Source organism: Abramis brama (assembly GCF_963993115.1).
Source record: "Abramis brama genome assembly, chromosome: 17".
In the NCBI taxonomy this organism is placed as follows: Eukaryota; Metazoa; Chordata; class Actinopteri; order Cypriniformes; family Leuciscidae; genus Abramis; species Abramis brama.
In genome coordinates this window covers 24,445,781-24,462,084 of record NC_139979.1, presented here as the reverse complement: position 1 = coordinate 24,462,084, position 16,304 = coordinate 24,445,781, and the positions used below count along the sequence as shown (strand labels likewise).

General features: G+C 37.5%; 1 pseudogene across 1 annotated transcript; it reads left to right on the top strand.

The window, feature by feature from the left end:
* Nucleotides 1-2,670: 2,670 nt before the first annotated feature.
* On the top strand, nt 2,671-16,028 carry LOC311066973 (lipid scramblase CLPTM1L-like; annotated as a pseudogene). Its single transcript, XR_014609520.1, has 15 exons — nt 2,671-2,688; nt 2,804-2,841; nt 2,970-3,144; nt 7,492-7,574; nt 7,742-7,829; nt 7,931-8,048; nt 8,168-8,262; nt 8,356-8,440; nt 8,543-8,583; nt 8,845-8,929; nt 9,491-9,525; nt 9,625-9,680; nt 9,794-9,819; nt 10,408-10,542; nt 15,190-16,028. The product of XR_014609520.1 is annotated as a lipid scramblase CLPTM1L-like (transcript).
* Nucleotides 16,029-16,304: the final 276 nt, after the last annotated feature.

Genomic DNA, 16,304 nt, shown 5'->3' with positions numbered 1-16,304 from the left:
AATGCATTCTGATCACCCTGTCGGGGTTTATTCTGCAATAACAACCGGCTGGACATACATTATCCCTTATGTGGCACTCTGAATTATGTACATGTATATATAAATAATATGGCCATTTTCCTTGCAAATGCCACTTGGTTTGATTTTAATAATAATTTAAAGGCAGGGTAGGTAGGACTATAAAAAAAAAAAAAGATCCAAATTTGTTAAAACTTTCTATATATATCAATACATAATTAAAATGTAAGTACTCTGAAAAAAAGAGTATAAAAAGCAAGTGACTCTAGACCGTTTAATCTGTATTAAACACAGCTCATTATTTCGATTCGGGACGAATCAAAGGATTGGCTTAGGTGACTGTCACTCTCTCTCGCAACCATGGCAACAACCCTTTTGCCACGGGATCTGCCCACTTGCGCGCGGACGCGCGCACGTTTGATTTGAGGAATTCGAGAGGCACTGAACCTAGGAATAGCAAAACAATGGCAGAGAAAGAGCAATCAAAATTCACATTACCGGCATGCAGTTAGTGAAGGCAAACAAGGCAAAAAAAAGAAGACAGTACAAGAAAAGGTAATGAACAAAAAGTCTTTGGATAAACAAAGAAATAAAACGCGTGTCAATATCGGCGTAGCTTTCCAGCGACCACCCCGTCCTCAGCCTCTACTTCCTCGGACCCTAGTTGCACGCCACGGCCTCTTGCACGACCTCCTCTGCTTCGCCCTAAAATTATTTTTATTTTACAAAAGGACATTTTACAAACCTACATTTTGCGCATGTGCTCCTGCATGCACTTTTCCAGTCACAACACAGCAATCAAAGGAGGACGCGCTGAAAACTGTAATGCTGTTCTCTTCCTTCGAATGTTTGAGTTGCAGAGGAATTTGTGACTGTTTCAGCTGTTCAACCACATCAAAGTTTCGTAATTAGTAAGTCCGTGCTTTTTCTCTTTTTGTTCTTATGTGCTGAAGGGCTGCTGTGCCTTGGTGAAACGGTGTTTGTACGTGAAGAGCTCTTTTCCAAAACGCCATAAACCTAAAAAGCTGCCTCAAAGAACCAGCAAAAGTAATGATTATGAATGTGTAAAATATTGCAATAAGACATTTTAATTGTTTATTAATTTCTGTGTCGGCTGCAAAGATGAAGTTGACGATATTTGACTCGCGATCTTCGCAGTAGGCTAGTGAACGCATGCACCGGAGAAATGCACATTTAGGCTACATAGTTTTATTTTGTTTTGGATGGTTTTGTTTAGAACCAGATTTCTGTAAATATATTCCACATTTTTTAGGCCTGTGAGGCGAGGCTACGGTTCGGTTCACGATGATATAATCTCCAGTTCAAGCACCTTATGTTGTGATTGATAGCCTATATTTACTTTATGTATTTAATGCAGGAATGAAAATATTAATGAATTAATGAAAAAAAAATATATTAAAATTAAGATACAATTAATACAAAACGAAATTCGTTTTAAAGAAAGGCTTTGTGCTTTCTGTTTTGAGGTCTCTGTTAAAGTTTGAAAGTCTCAGTGCAGCTTTCAGAGCGCTCGCGTCCATAATGGAGAACTGTCAAGTAATATTGTTTTTTCCTCATAAATGCAAACACGAAAAATAAAAGACAAAAACTTTTTTAAAAAGACAAACCATAAATTTAGAAAAAAAAAAAAAAAGATGGATTTATAGCGTTTTGGGGGAAAAATGAATGGATTTATACCGTTTTGAAAATGTTAATTTTTTTTTACTTTGAATTGATCATCAACAATATTGTTGTTTGATTTAATAATCACTGTTGCAAGAAGTGCCTAGTTAAGTTTTTTTTTTTTTTTTTTTTTTTTGTAAGTGGAAAAAGTAGGGGCTGCCACAGATTATGTTTAGTTAGCTCCTTTATTGTTTTTTCTATAGCCTAGAATAATATAGGTCAAATGCAGCAAGTCAAAAGACCAACTGGACCTTCTTTGCCAGTTTGCTCACATTTCTTTGAAGGATGGCAAAAATATCGCCTGAATATCTATATCTAGATATTGGAAAAAAATATCGAGATATTCATTTTTGTCAATATCTCCCACCCCTACATGCAGAACACCATATATGTTATGAATCTTACACGAAATTCATCTTCATCACAATATAACTGATGGTAATGTAAAAAAGTGTATCAATGCAACCTGTTTTTAGCTTATATAACTAGCTCGTTAGCGAATCAAAAAATATATATTTTAAATTTACCAATATCAATATGCTAGCTTGATAGTGAGTACTAAAATACATCTTATTTGTTTATATTCATAAGCAATTAGCGTTAGATTTTTTTATTACATGTGATTCTGACATGATGTCACTACATGCACTGTGCTCCTTCCTCTCTGCTTCTCTCAGGTAAATAATGCGTCTTCAGCTCAGCGGTTGGAGTCGCGCGTTCATGTGTTTTGGGGGCGTGGCTTTGGAAGGAGCCCAGAAGGGAGGGGGTGGGAGTGAATGGAAATAATGAACTGTCTTTAAAACAGTCCTGAGAGGTCTACAGACACTCGATTTTTATACTTTCTTTTTCAGAGTACTTACATTTTAATTATGTATTGATATGTACATAAATTTTAAACAAATTTGAAAAAGAAGTTTTTTAGACCATTCCTACCTACCCTGCCTTTAATGACATTCAGATTTTTTTTAAATGTGGTTTAAGGGACCAGTATATATTAAAGTATCATGGTATTTACTATGTGATTTACCATGTGATCCAGTACCATAGGATCACCACAGTACAATTTTGTTAGGGCTAGATGAAAATCTTATTTCCCATTTAGTTGCAGAAAGTACACTGTGGCTCAGAACTGGTGATCTGGTAAGAAATTGATTCAGTTTGAGAAACTTACTTTAATATGGTTTTGACCATTTTTATTGTACAGTATGTGAATACTGAAACTGCATTGTTTGGTTCCTCAGACAGCATACAATGTTTTGTGATTAAAGGAAGGTGAGTGTCCCGGTTCCTGAGATGACCCATAACAATGGGAGCGTCCATGCCGTGGTGTTTGTGCACAAAAGCGGAGTTTCGCCTTGGAAAGACAGCAGACATGTGCGGCTTGTGACCCGTCTCACCTCTCAAGTGATCCTTCTTCAGTCTGGCACCAGCACTAACCCTGAGGTATTGTAGCAAAGTATTACTGCCCACACTTCTTCAAATATTGAGCTCTAGAGCTGTAGTTCCAACCACGCTGTTTGTGAATGTTCATTGGAACTATGGTTTCAGGAAATGCCAAATCGTTTAACTATGCTGCTAACGACTGAACTTGTGACCATAGTCGGCTAATGTTGCTTTTGGGAAAGCACACCTGCGTAAGACCATCATCTAAAAGCATAAAATCGTTGGGGTTCTCAACTTTACTTACAGTACACAGCAAAGTGAAGTATTATCTTACTTCATCAGTCCATGTGCTAAGTGAATATACCCTACTTCAAATCAGTTCATATGCTGTAAAAAATCTCAACTGATTAAACACAGTAAATTAAGTTTAGTTGACTAAAATCAAAAATGCATCATTTTTTTATTTATTTATCCTTTATTTAACCAGGTAAAACTCATTGAGATTAAAATCTCTTTTACAAGAGAGACCTGGCCAAGATGCAGCATAAAAAACAAAGAACAATTTCCAACATATATAAAAGAACACATCAAATACACATATATCACAAGACCCTGTGCTGAAAAATGCTTAATACTTTATGAACAGTTACACTGACCAATGTTCACCTGCTCCACATTTTTCAGAGTTGAAACAAACTGTCTATAAGAAATAAAGGTAGTCATTTTCAACGATTTCTGAAGAATGTTCCAGGCAGAAGGTGCTGCAAACATAAAGGCTTTTTTGCCTAATTCTGTTTTGACACGGGGGACCAACAAGTGTAGTACATCATTTGAACGTAATCCATAATGGCCGTGATTTCTTGTTAAAAGGACACTCAAATAAGTAGGGGCTAGTCCAAGAAGTACCTTGTAAATGAAACATAGCCAGTGAGTGTACCTTCTTGCATAAAGAGAGGGCCATTCAGCTGTATAATAAAGGATACAATGATGTGTCCTATAACCACAACCAGTGAAAAAACGTAATGCACAATGATACACAACATCCAGTTTCTTCAAACATTGGGCAGAAGCATTCATATATATCAGATCACCATAATCTAATATGGGAAGAAAAGTGGCCATCACCAGGTATTTTCTAGCGCGAATGGATAAGCATGATTTTGATCTGTAAAGATAGCCAAGCTTTATTTTAAGCTTAGAAACCAGATTGCTAACATGAGTTCTAAAACATAGTTTAGAATCAATGATTATACCCAAATATTTATAACTGTTAACTAACTCAATTTCGTTTCCTTCAGAAGTTGAGATGCTAGAAGAAGAAACTGGTAGTTGTCTTGAGTTTGTGAATACCATTATTTTTGACTTTTGTACATTTAAGACCAGTTTAAGCTGTTTTAAACGGTTCTGAACAGTATTGAATGCAGACTGCAAAAGTTCAAGGGCTTGTGCAGTAGATGATGCAGTACAATAGATAACAGTGTCATCAGCATAAAAGTGATACATAGCATTCGATACATTTTCACAAAGTTTGTTTATATAAATTGAAAATAATATGGGCCCTAATACTGAGCCTTGAGGAACCCCCTTGGAAATAGGCAAAAATTAAGACACAGAACCAGCCACCCGAACACTTTGGGTTCTACCTGACAAATAATTTGCAAACCAATCCGAATGCTTAGACAAGCCAATGCTCACAAGACTATTCACAAGAATACAGTGGTCAACCGTATCAAACGCCTTCGAAAGATCTATAAACAGCGCAGCGCATATTTTCCTATTATCCAATGCCCCAGCAATATCATTTATCACCTTTAATGCTGCAGATATGGTGCTATGTTGTTTCCTAAACCCTGATTGAAAAGGTGATAAGTGTTATGAACTGCTCTGAGACTTGAAGGTTGGGATCCAGACGCAGCTTTATTTGAGGGCAATCCAGAGGCGTAATGCAAAGTACAGGCTAGGGTCATACACAGGCAGGCAGTCAAAACAAAGAAACAAACAAAACAAACTAACAGGCAGGGACCAGAGGCAAGAGAGTAATCCAGGGACCAGAGCAAGATATCAAAAAACCAAGAAACAAGAAAACCAGGGAAACGCTCAGAAATGCAGTGAAACACTTAACAAGACTTCGCGGTGAGTGAATGAACAAGGTATATATAGACTGAGACTAACAGGATGATAAGACAAAGGTGAATGCAATCAGTGAATGAGGTACAGGTGAATGTGATCAGTGAATGAGACCAGGCAGTGAGTTCTGGGAAATGTAGTTTGAGAGTGATAATAGTCTTATGTGGAGTGCCCTCTGGTGGCTCTCAATGGCAACTCCAGCTGGTGATCGTTACAATAAGATATCATTTATGTTTAAAAATTCCTTTAGCTGCTCACCAATCAGGCACTCAAGGAGTTTAGCTAAAATACACAGCTTAGAAATAGGCCTATAGTTATTTAAAATAGATGGATCGCCCCCTTTTAGTAATGGTGTAACATGGGCTGACTTCCATACTTTAGGGATGTCATTTTCGACAATTGTTAAGTTAAAAATATATGATAAAGGCTCCACAATAAAGTCAGCTGCTAACTTTAGAAAGAAAGGATCTAAATTGTCAGGACCAGCAGACTTTTTTGTGTCTAATTCCTGAAGGGCTTTATGGACTTTGTTAACTGATAAAGGAGAAATAAAAAATAGTTTTTCTGAGGTTAAACATGGGTCAGAGGGGTTCTCCTGTACGCAGGAACCAGAAGAAGCAGGACATAAGGATTCAAATAGGGATCCTGAAGAAATAAAATGCTCATTAAAGCAAGCTAACATTTTTTGTTTATCAGTCACCTTGCCTGAATCAATCATAACATAAGGAGGTAGTTCACTACAGCTGATATTTCCAAAAGAGGCTTTAATAATTTTCCAGAACTTGCTTGGATTATTTAAATTTTTTGTAGTTTCATTAACAAAATACTCTGATTTTGACTTTTTTATGAGAGATGTAAGCCTATTTCTCAATTGCCGAAAATAAACCCAGTCCATATCACTCTTTGATTTCCTGGCCCTTGACCAGGCAGCATTACTATCCTTGAGAAGGCATGAAATCTCAGGAGAGAACCAGGGATTATTTCGGCCTTTGACTCTGAATTTACGTACAGGGGCATGCTTATCTATGATCCTAAGAAAACCATCATAAAAATAGTTCCAGGCCAATTCTACTTTATCTATAAGATAGATTTTGTTCCAATCAAAATGAAACAGATCATGTAGAAAGGCTTGATCACAGAAATGCTTCATATCCCTTTTAAAAATAATCCGTGGCCTCTGTTTCGGGATTTTAGCATTCCTAACTGCCACAATTATACAATGATCACTCAGGTCATTTGCAAACACACCTATATCCGAAAATTTGTGTGGAGCATTAGTTAAAAACAAGTCAAGTAAAGAGGACTTTTCAGGGCACTTGAGGTTTGGACGAGTTGGACTATCAATCAACTGAGTAAGATTAAAAGAGTCACAGACAGATTTAAAACTATCTGAAATAGAGGTCAACCAATCCAAGTTAAAATCCCCGGCTAAAAGTACCTCTCCAAATTCAAAACTTGATAGATGATGATTTAAAGAGCAAAGAGCCTCAGTACTTGCTGAGGGTGGTCTATAGCAACCTATGACCATCAATGTTTGCCCCAATGTATACTCCACCTTTAGGGCTAAAAGCTCTAGCTGCTTACTAATGGATACTGAATGCACAATGTTACAAGGGAAACGATTTTTTATATAAATGGCAATGCCACCACCCTTCCTAGGGCGGTCACAACGGTAGACATAGTAGCCCTTAATTGCTATATCCCTATCTAAAATAGATTTACTAAGCCATGTTTCTGAGATTATATCAGCATCTGTTGAGTGGGCCCAAATTTTTATAAAATCGAGTTTGGGGAGAAGACTTCGGGCATTAATATGAATAAAACCTAGTCCGGCTCTAGTTTTGAATTCTTCTGGAGTATTTAAATTATTTGGCACTGGACCAGGATTTGGATGAACACTACCAGAGAGTATAAGAAGGAGAACAACTATACATTTTCTTTTTATATTGTAACTAGGCAGAGTTATTTTTCTATAAAAACAGTAGTCTGGTCTAAAAGGAAGATAAAAAGAAAAACATTTAAACCAATCATGTAGACCAAATAACTTAACTAGATCAGATAAATATAAAATTCTGTAGTCACCAATAGTCTGTGGATTCCAGCTGAGTTTGATGTCCATAGAGCCAAAATCCCAGATGGTGCCCAGATATTTTTGGGAATGTAGGGAGAACTCATCATATTCATCATTTCTGCAAATCACCTCGCTGGTAATAGTCAAAGATAAAATGAGGACTAATGATAAAAGCATCATGTTAAAAAGCACTCCAATTGTTACTCCAGTTTGTTGATAGAATCAGTCCAAGCCAGATTCTCCACATCATGACAGATGTGAAGAGATTACTTGAATGTGGATACTTTCCTGTGTAAAGGCACTGGAAATCACGACTTCCCTTGAATGTAATGAACGAGGATTTCACCTTCAACAATGTGAGTTATTATCTGAAACCTTGATATGTGTGTGTATCTGTGTCTTAATATATTACCTGGAATTCTAACGCTGTTTGTTTTTCTTTCATTTTTATTCCCTCAGAGTTGAAGATGGAAAAAAGGAAAAAAAGAAATTGTATCTGCCACTTTTACTGGTTTATGAACTAAGAAGCAGATTAAAGGACTTAATTGTATTTAAAAATAATAATAATAATTCTAAAATTCTATTTAAAATGTAAACATTTAAATGCGCTCGATTTATGAATGCACGTTTACATGTTAAATTACGCAGGAGATAAACAGCACCACAAAAGCAGTCCCACTGACAATATCATATGACACCATTACCTTACGCAAATTCAGAATATGGATCCACATACAAGCTGTCATATACTCACTCAAACATTTTGGTGAGTGGCATACAATGCATGACATATATGCATCATATACTAGATTCACAAGTTTTCTCAGATTCATCGTTTAATTCTGTATTAATCATAAGCCTGTTTTTCTACTTTCCTTCTGGCAGGATTTTCGGAGCAGAATCTTGATGAGATTAAAGCCATGTTTGTTGATAGTGGGCTGCACATCTTGGCTTTGTCCATTCTAGTGCCTGCATTCCATGTAAAAATGCTTTATATAGATACTTATTTTTATGTACGTTTATTATTATATATTATCGTTATCTTACCAATAATGTAATATTCTGTTTTGCAGCTCTCATTTGAGGTCTTTGCCTTCAAGAATGACATACGGTTCTGGCGAGAAAAGAAGAGTTTAGCTGGTATTTCTAGAAGATCAGGTACTGATTAAAGAGCTGCAGTTTGTTGGTGCGAAGAGACAAGCCACAAATAATTTGTCGCAATTGGGAAAAATGGCTATAAAATCGTGTTTGTCTCTGCAGTTGTGTGGAGATGTTTCAGTACCATCGTAATATTCCTCCACCTAAATTAAAATAAATAATTTCATAAAACTCAAAACAATGAAACAGTTCAGTTTACTTAAAATATATCAGTTCTGTGAACTTGAAAGAAAAAGAAAGTGCTAAATACTCATAAAAGTTCATTTTACGGAACTAATTCGTTTAATTTAAGTTTGTCCTACTCAAACCAATTAATTATTTTGAGCATTAGGGTTTACAGTGTAGAATTTGTCATCTTTCTTTGACAGTTTTTTTTTTTTAGTAGTTTCTCTTTACTTGTACAGGCCATGAAGTTCTTGTCATATCTGATGTATCCATTGTGTATCAGTGTGGGGCCATATACTCGTACTTGTATCTCCAAAACAAAAACATTTTTACTTTAATAATAATATTCACATTATCTGTACATACATACATGTTGAAATGTTCATGTTTTTCTCCATATATATATATATATATATATATACTTACTGTAGTGGTACTGGAAAATGTGTGAACCCATAAGAATCTTTTATAAATTTGACCAAGATTGAAATCTTCCAGTGAGTCCTCTAACTAGATAAAGAGAAATCAAATAAAACAAATAACACTGCATATTTTAACTTAATTATTAAGCAAAATTAACATCTTTGTGGTTATCTGGTGTGACGCCCTTGAGCAGCAATAACAGGAACCAAATGTTTCCATGTAACTGTGTAATCAGTTCTATTCATCAGCTTAAAAAGTATTTTGGTCCATTCCTCTTAACAACACTGCCTCAACTCATTTAAATAAGAAAGCTCTATTTCAAATTCATCTTTCTATATAGGTCATATTTATAAAGAAAATTCACAAAAAAGGTTCACAAACTTTTTAGAGCCTCTGTAATTTTATGTATACTGTATATTAATATATGTATTCATGTTTCGTTATGTTGTGTACTCTCAATAGTTGGTACTCTTGGATAACCAATGGCCTTATTAGTGGTAAGAGCTTTAATAATAAAAAGTGTTAATTAACACTTAATTACTAACTGCACAAAGAATTTCTAAATAAAACTCCTCTTCTTTTTTTTAAACATTAAGGTGTTTATGCGTTCGGGTTTCTGTCAATGGTTCCTCAGCTGTTCATCAATTACAAGGTTTGTTTATAGGCCAGTTCTGAAATACAGTTCAACTACAGTTGTCTTTTTCCTATAATGTTTCCTCTGATCTGAATGTTCCTTAAGTGTGTCTTTTGCTTTTTTCTCCACAGTTAAAATCTGTGGCTCACCTGCAGATGTCCGTTTTTCTATGATCCTATTGAAAACATACTGCAAAATGGAAATAAAGTTGTATTTTGGGTAACACATTTTGGTAATTTCATGACTTACTGACAACATAAGTACCGTGTTTCATGCTTGTATTTTCTAAAAGACTTTCTAGAAGTATGTTTTTTGTTGTTGTTGTTTATTCTTTGACTATGCACTCTGACACGACCCACCAGTTGAGAAACACTGACTTAGAAGAACTGAAAATAAAATGTGTGAAAGCTCATCATATATATTCCTGGCTGTGTGTAGCACCTACCGCTCTGCATATCCTTCAGAGGGATCTTAAAGTTAGGGCTGAAGCTTTTATTTAATATTGAATAATATTACAATGGCCATAAACTAAATTATGATTTTTGGGTGCAAGAAACATCTCAGGTGAAAAAATAAGATAAAATTACCTTTATAATATATATATTTTTTTTATATCAGAACATTAACTGTTCTCAATGGGGAAAACAAATATAACATTTCTTTTAAGTTGTTTCTGCTTAATAGGGAGTCTTAAGACTTAAATTTAAAGAGACCCATTCCAAAATAGATACACTACTGTATGATGAATTGATTTTGCTTCTCAGGGCTTGAACACATTCATCAGTGATGTGTTCAGTGGAATAATAACAACCCCTGGACCCCATCAGTTGGCCTGCTTCAGAGATGATGTGGTCTTCCTCATCTACCTCTATCAGCGCAGGTGGGGAAAACATAGGAAATAGGATGAAGGAGTGAACAAGTCAATCCACAAAAAGCCCCTGGCAGAGTAATTTCTGTAAAGTAATTCTAAGTAGAAATCTTAGTAATGTAGCTACATTTTCATTAGCATGACATTCATTTTCCTGACAGTATCCACTTTTCCACTAACAAGTTATTTTTTTCCAGTAGGTTTCAGTAGCATTAAAGGGGACCTATTATGCAAAATTCACTTTTGTATGGTGTTTGGACATAAATGTGTGTTGGCAGTGTGTGTACACAGCCACCCTACAGTGATAAAAATCCACTCACTCCTTTTTTTTTTAATCCCCATAAATCATAAGCAGTCTCTCCAAACGACCCGTTTTCAGAATGTGGCTTTAGTGACATCACTAAAGCCACAGGCCCCGCCCACGAGTGTTGACTGACACTGCCGTTATAACTTAGACCCGCTCTGATCGAGTTCACTGCGAGTTGTACACATCCGCCATTGCTGCAGCAATGCATTCACGAGAAACGTCGAAGCATCTCCCAAGCGTTGAAGGTGTTGTAGCTGGATGTATTCATTCACATAGCTCTCTGCCAGCCACTGAAGACGAGGTGGATTAATTTTGTTTTCAAAGAAAATGCTCCCTCAACTCTACAGTAATTTATGTAAGTTACTTATGCACTTCTTATACTGTTTACTCAGCTCTAACAGTGATTTTCTGAAGAAAAACTGATGCTTCATCTTTTGTGTGACATACAGTTAACTTTATTAAACTCATCAGTATATTTTGTGTCATCATTCAGACAATTCAGATCGTCAGACGGAGTCCTACAGCAGGCTTGCATTAACCCTCAGACGGTCTTCGTTTCGGAGTCACATCCTGGGCCTTCCCGGTCAGAAGTGACCGGAGGCCTAAAAATGAAACTTCCTCCATCCCAGTAAAACCAATGCAATTTATTTTTGTTCTATAATATTTATTCTTTTTAATTTTGTATTTTGAGATCATTTTATTGAATTTATTAATATTAATTTATGGTCTATTTTTGCCATTGATTTTTGCCAAAAATTTATATAAATATATGTATTTTTTTATTTTTTATTTATGCAGTATTTTAGTTTAATATAGAGTCTAGGCCTTCAAAAAAAAAAATGTTTGAAGCAGATTAGCACCATCTGGTGAGAGTATGGAGAGAAAGCGTAGAACCATGGTGTAACCACTAGATGGCATCTACAGTTCTCTATGGAGAGGCATGTGAATTCCCCAGCTGTTTATGGACACATTTACTTTTTTTTTTTTTTACAGAATTTGTAACAAAAAATGCAATTCATTCAATTATAACACTTTATGTAAAATAATATTAATTTTTTTTGTTGTCAATTTCCCATTCATTTCCTATGGGGGTCATTTTTGACCGAAGACCACAAGTGTGACTATTTTTTTTACGACCACTTAGCATGCTCAAATCATGACCTCAATTTTTTTGTGTGTGCACATACCTAATGCCATACAAGTCACCAAGTTTCATGACATTCCGATGAAGCTGTGATTTTTAGAAATTCAAAACAGAAAATGTTTCGGTCAGAAATGACAGAGGACCGTCTGAGGGTTAATAGTGTATACAAGTGTATACTCTGAATTAGGAAGATTCATTTTAGTTTGGATGGTTTAATCAAATGATTCACAGATTTCTTTTCTAGTCCCTGCTGCATTTTCCAGTCTTATATTAAATATTTAGTTAAATGGTTCATCACTATGTTTTTTGCACTGCGTTATATAAATCACTTTTTGTATTTTACTACTTGTATTTAGGTTTTTAGGTTTCAGGTATATAGGTTGCAGATGAATACTTAAATACAGTTCACTACCATTCAAAAGTTTGGCATCAGTAATTGTTTTTAAGAAATTAGCAATACTTAAGAAATTGTTGTGCAAGGACACATCAAAAGGGACAGGTAAGACATTTATGATACAAATACATTTTATTTTAACAAATGCTGTTCTGTTGAACTACGTATTCATAAAAGAATACTGAAAAAATTATCACTGTTTGCACAAAAATATTAAGCAGCACAACTGTTTTCAAGATAATGAAAGAAATGTTCCCCATCTGTCTGGTGTCGAAGACGGACACTAGGGGGTCGTACTTGGGATCTCGAGTCACTTTTCTGGCTAAAGAGAGAGTCACCTCAGCCACTCTCTGCGCTGGTCCTTCTGCAATGCACAAGGCCACGACGGCTAACACTGAGGGATATGACACTGAGGGCAACAACGGGAGCATTTGTGGCTTCCCATTCCTCACTTTGCATGTTGCTCCTGATGGAGTTCCCGGATGAGTTTGTTGTTGCGTCACATGGCGTGCCTGATTTCTCATTCAGGGTCCAGATGAGGATGAGCTGTCAATAGCAGCATCGGACATGAACGTTTCGGCTGGGCTCCCACCCTCCGGTGCGGTGGGCAAGTCTGAGTGTGACTCTGAGTTGGTGGCCATGCTTGCTCAGGCCGTCGAGACATCGGGCTAGAGTGGAATCCTCTGTCCTGTCCTAAACGCTATCGGTTGGATTGGTATCTAGGCTCGGAGCGCGACTCACAGCTGTGCCCCGCCCCAGTACCTTTCTTTACAGAAGTACATGAGGAGCACACAAAGTCACAGAAGGCACATTTTACTGCCTGTTTCCGCTTTACGAGCTCTTCCACCCTCAATACCCTCAACGGTGGGGCAGCCAAGGGGTATACAGAGGTTCCACAGGTGGAGCGTGCAATTGCGATGCATTTATACCTGCAAAATGCTGTGACCTGGCGTAATCGTACCAGATCTCTGACAGCGAAGGCTTGCGGGAATCCTGGACAGGCCGCCTCCACCCTGCATGCCATAGCCATCTTGCAGGTCCATTAGGCTAAACCTCTAAAAGAGCTGCACGTGGGGAGTTCTGAGCCGGGATTGATGCAGAAACTACGCTTAGCGACTGACTTCACTCTCAGAGCGACCAAAGTCTCGCCGGAGCCCACAGGCAGGCTGTAGTGTCGAGTTGTCCCCAGGAATGCGACACAGCCCACTCGTCAGGCGACCGCCAAGAACATCAAGAAGGCTTTGAAGTCTTAGTAGGACTTACCACAGGGACCTCTTTCGACGGGTGGGTAATTCCCGGGAGGTAAGTCCATGTGATTAACCTCCCCTAGGGCAGAATGTGGAGTCTGTAGTGTTCTTTCTCTTATCTGGCAGGAAGAGCGCTTCCTCAGCACTCTGGTCTGAAAACAGCTGTGTCACGGTTCATGGGTTCACTATCTTGCCCTCGCTGTCTGTCAGTGTTGTGTGTATTAGTGTTGTGGGCGTGTCTCGTTATCCCGGCTGATCAACGCCAGCTGATCCTCATCAAGCACCCTATTTATTGTCTGTGCTTTCGTCCTGTCTTTGTCAGATCGTTGTGAGGCTTCACTGGACCATTGAGCACCCATCACTTCTGTTTCTGCTGGTTTCCTTCGAGTGGTTCGCCTTCCCGGATCTCTCGCTTCCTGTCTGGATTCTGCCTATTGCGTCCCTGTGTTGCCAGTGCCTCATCAACTCTGTTCCATCTACGCTGACCAGCTTCACTGCTTTTCCTGTTTATAATAAATATTGCTGTTTTCTCGCAATTGGATTCTACTCTCGTTCTTTCTATACAGCGTGTGACAAGCTGTGATTACTTTCCTAAAAAAAAAAAAAAAAAGAGAAGAACTGAAAAGTTCTTGGAAGTTCAGCTGGAGCAACCTATTCCAACTGTAAGTACTGTCCTTCGGTCCCAGAGTGGTACGAAGGACTACACGGCTTACGTGGAGTGTTGGGTAGGTTACGATGTTGCGAGTGCACTTGTTACTCGGCACGCAGTAGCTTGCCAACATCTGCATCGCCAGAGCCTCGTAACTCAGTTCAGCTGTTGTGACTCTTTCCATGGGGATCCCTAGTGTTAGGCTCAGATACTACATTGAAGTGACTGACAGATAGGGAACATCTCGGTTACTGTTTTAACCTCCGCTGATGGAGGGAACGAGACATGGTGTCCCTCTTGCCATAACATTGGACTACCCAGTAGATGGCCAGGACACACTCTCGGCTCCTCAGCACAAATCTGAATGAGTGGATGCACGCCAGCTCCTTTTCTAACCGTATGTCCGGGGAAGTGGCGCATGTAAATTCCACTGGCCAATTCTCATTGACCTTTTCTGAAATATCAGAGGAATCCAAGTACGACCCCTAGTGTCAGTCTTCGACACCATGTCTCATTCCCTCCATCAGGGGACGGAGGTTACAACAGTAACAAAGACCTTTCTTGAACACCAAATCAGCATATTAGATGGATTTCTGAAGGATCATGTGACACTGAAGGCTGGAGTAATGGCTGCTGAAAATTACATTTTTAAATTTAAATATAATAAAATAGTAAACAGATATATTTTATAATAGTAATAATATTTCACAACATTGACATTTTTACTGTATTTTTGATCAAATGAATGCAGCCCCCACACTTTTGAATGGTAGTAGGCCTATGTATGTATGTAAGCTTGAAAATAGTTTACATTATCAGTAGCTTTTAACTTGATACAGTTGCAAAGTAGTTTTCCAGTCTTTATTGAGGATACAGTTATTAGCCATGGCTAACAAATGTTCATTTCACTGTCCTCAGGATTTATCCTTTGAGCAAGTCCAGGTCACGTGATTTCGGGGCGTCACACAGGAAGAAACCCAAAGGAAAGCTACATGAAGACTAAGCGTCCTCGACGTTCTCTGACAGCTTGCGCTCTCCATGCATGCAATACAGGAGAAATGCTAGAGCACTGAAGAAGGGCATTACAGTCGTCAAAAGTTCTGTGTATTTTTGTAACGATCTTGCCTCCTGCTCTCTGCTGCGAAATCTACACCTACTTGAACAAGCCAGAACTGATGAGAATAGCAGAGCACACCTGCTTTAGACTAAATCAGTGTGTACTATTCACTCAGGCCGATCCATCCAACAATTAAAAAGTGATGTAAGCTCTAAAAGAAACTACAGCAACACCCACCTGGGCTTTTACGTCCTTTGAAAGAATGACTGCAATGGCAAAACCTGTGATTACTAAATCTACACAACTGTTTTTAAACGTCCAAAATAACACTCACTAGTTGTTTTGAACAGAAATGCACATTCTACAGATTTTGAAACGCATCAAGTTCGCTGCTTTGCATTTTTTTTTTTTTTTTTGCATTTGAACTATAATTGTATACACAGAAGTTCCTTTATGACATGCTGTGCTCTTCAACAGGAAATTAATATGTTGAAAATGTAATGACTTTTTCATTTTCTGAAATAGCAAGCTTCAGTACAGTATTTATTGCAAATGTTTAAAGAATATCAGTCTGTCATGTGCATTATTTGGTCTTGTTTATTATGAAAGTATAATTTTACATGAAAAAAGTCAACTATACATCTGTTTGACTCTATCTAGGTTTCATTTGACTTTTAAAGAATGTTTTATTAAAGTTTGACAACCTAATTATTTTCTTCTGGGGTTTTCATCTTGTTGCCTTTATACAAATCCTCCACACAAACAAAAAAATGAAATGATTTTATCAGTGTTTTGGTAGTTTCAACAATTAATGGAAGCAATCGGACCTGTTTAGTCTGGACTCGGAAGGGAGGGAACATCGTAGGAATATGTAAACACTAACCATGATGACAGATAAGCAAACCACTATATACAGACTCGAGCCAGAGTGTAAAAGTCTGAACATTTTACCTAGCCTCATAATTATGATTGAATA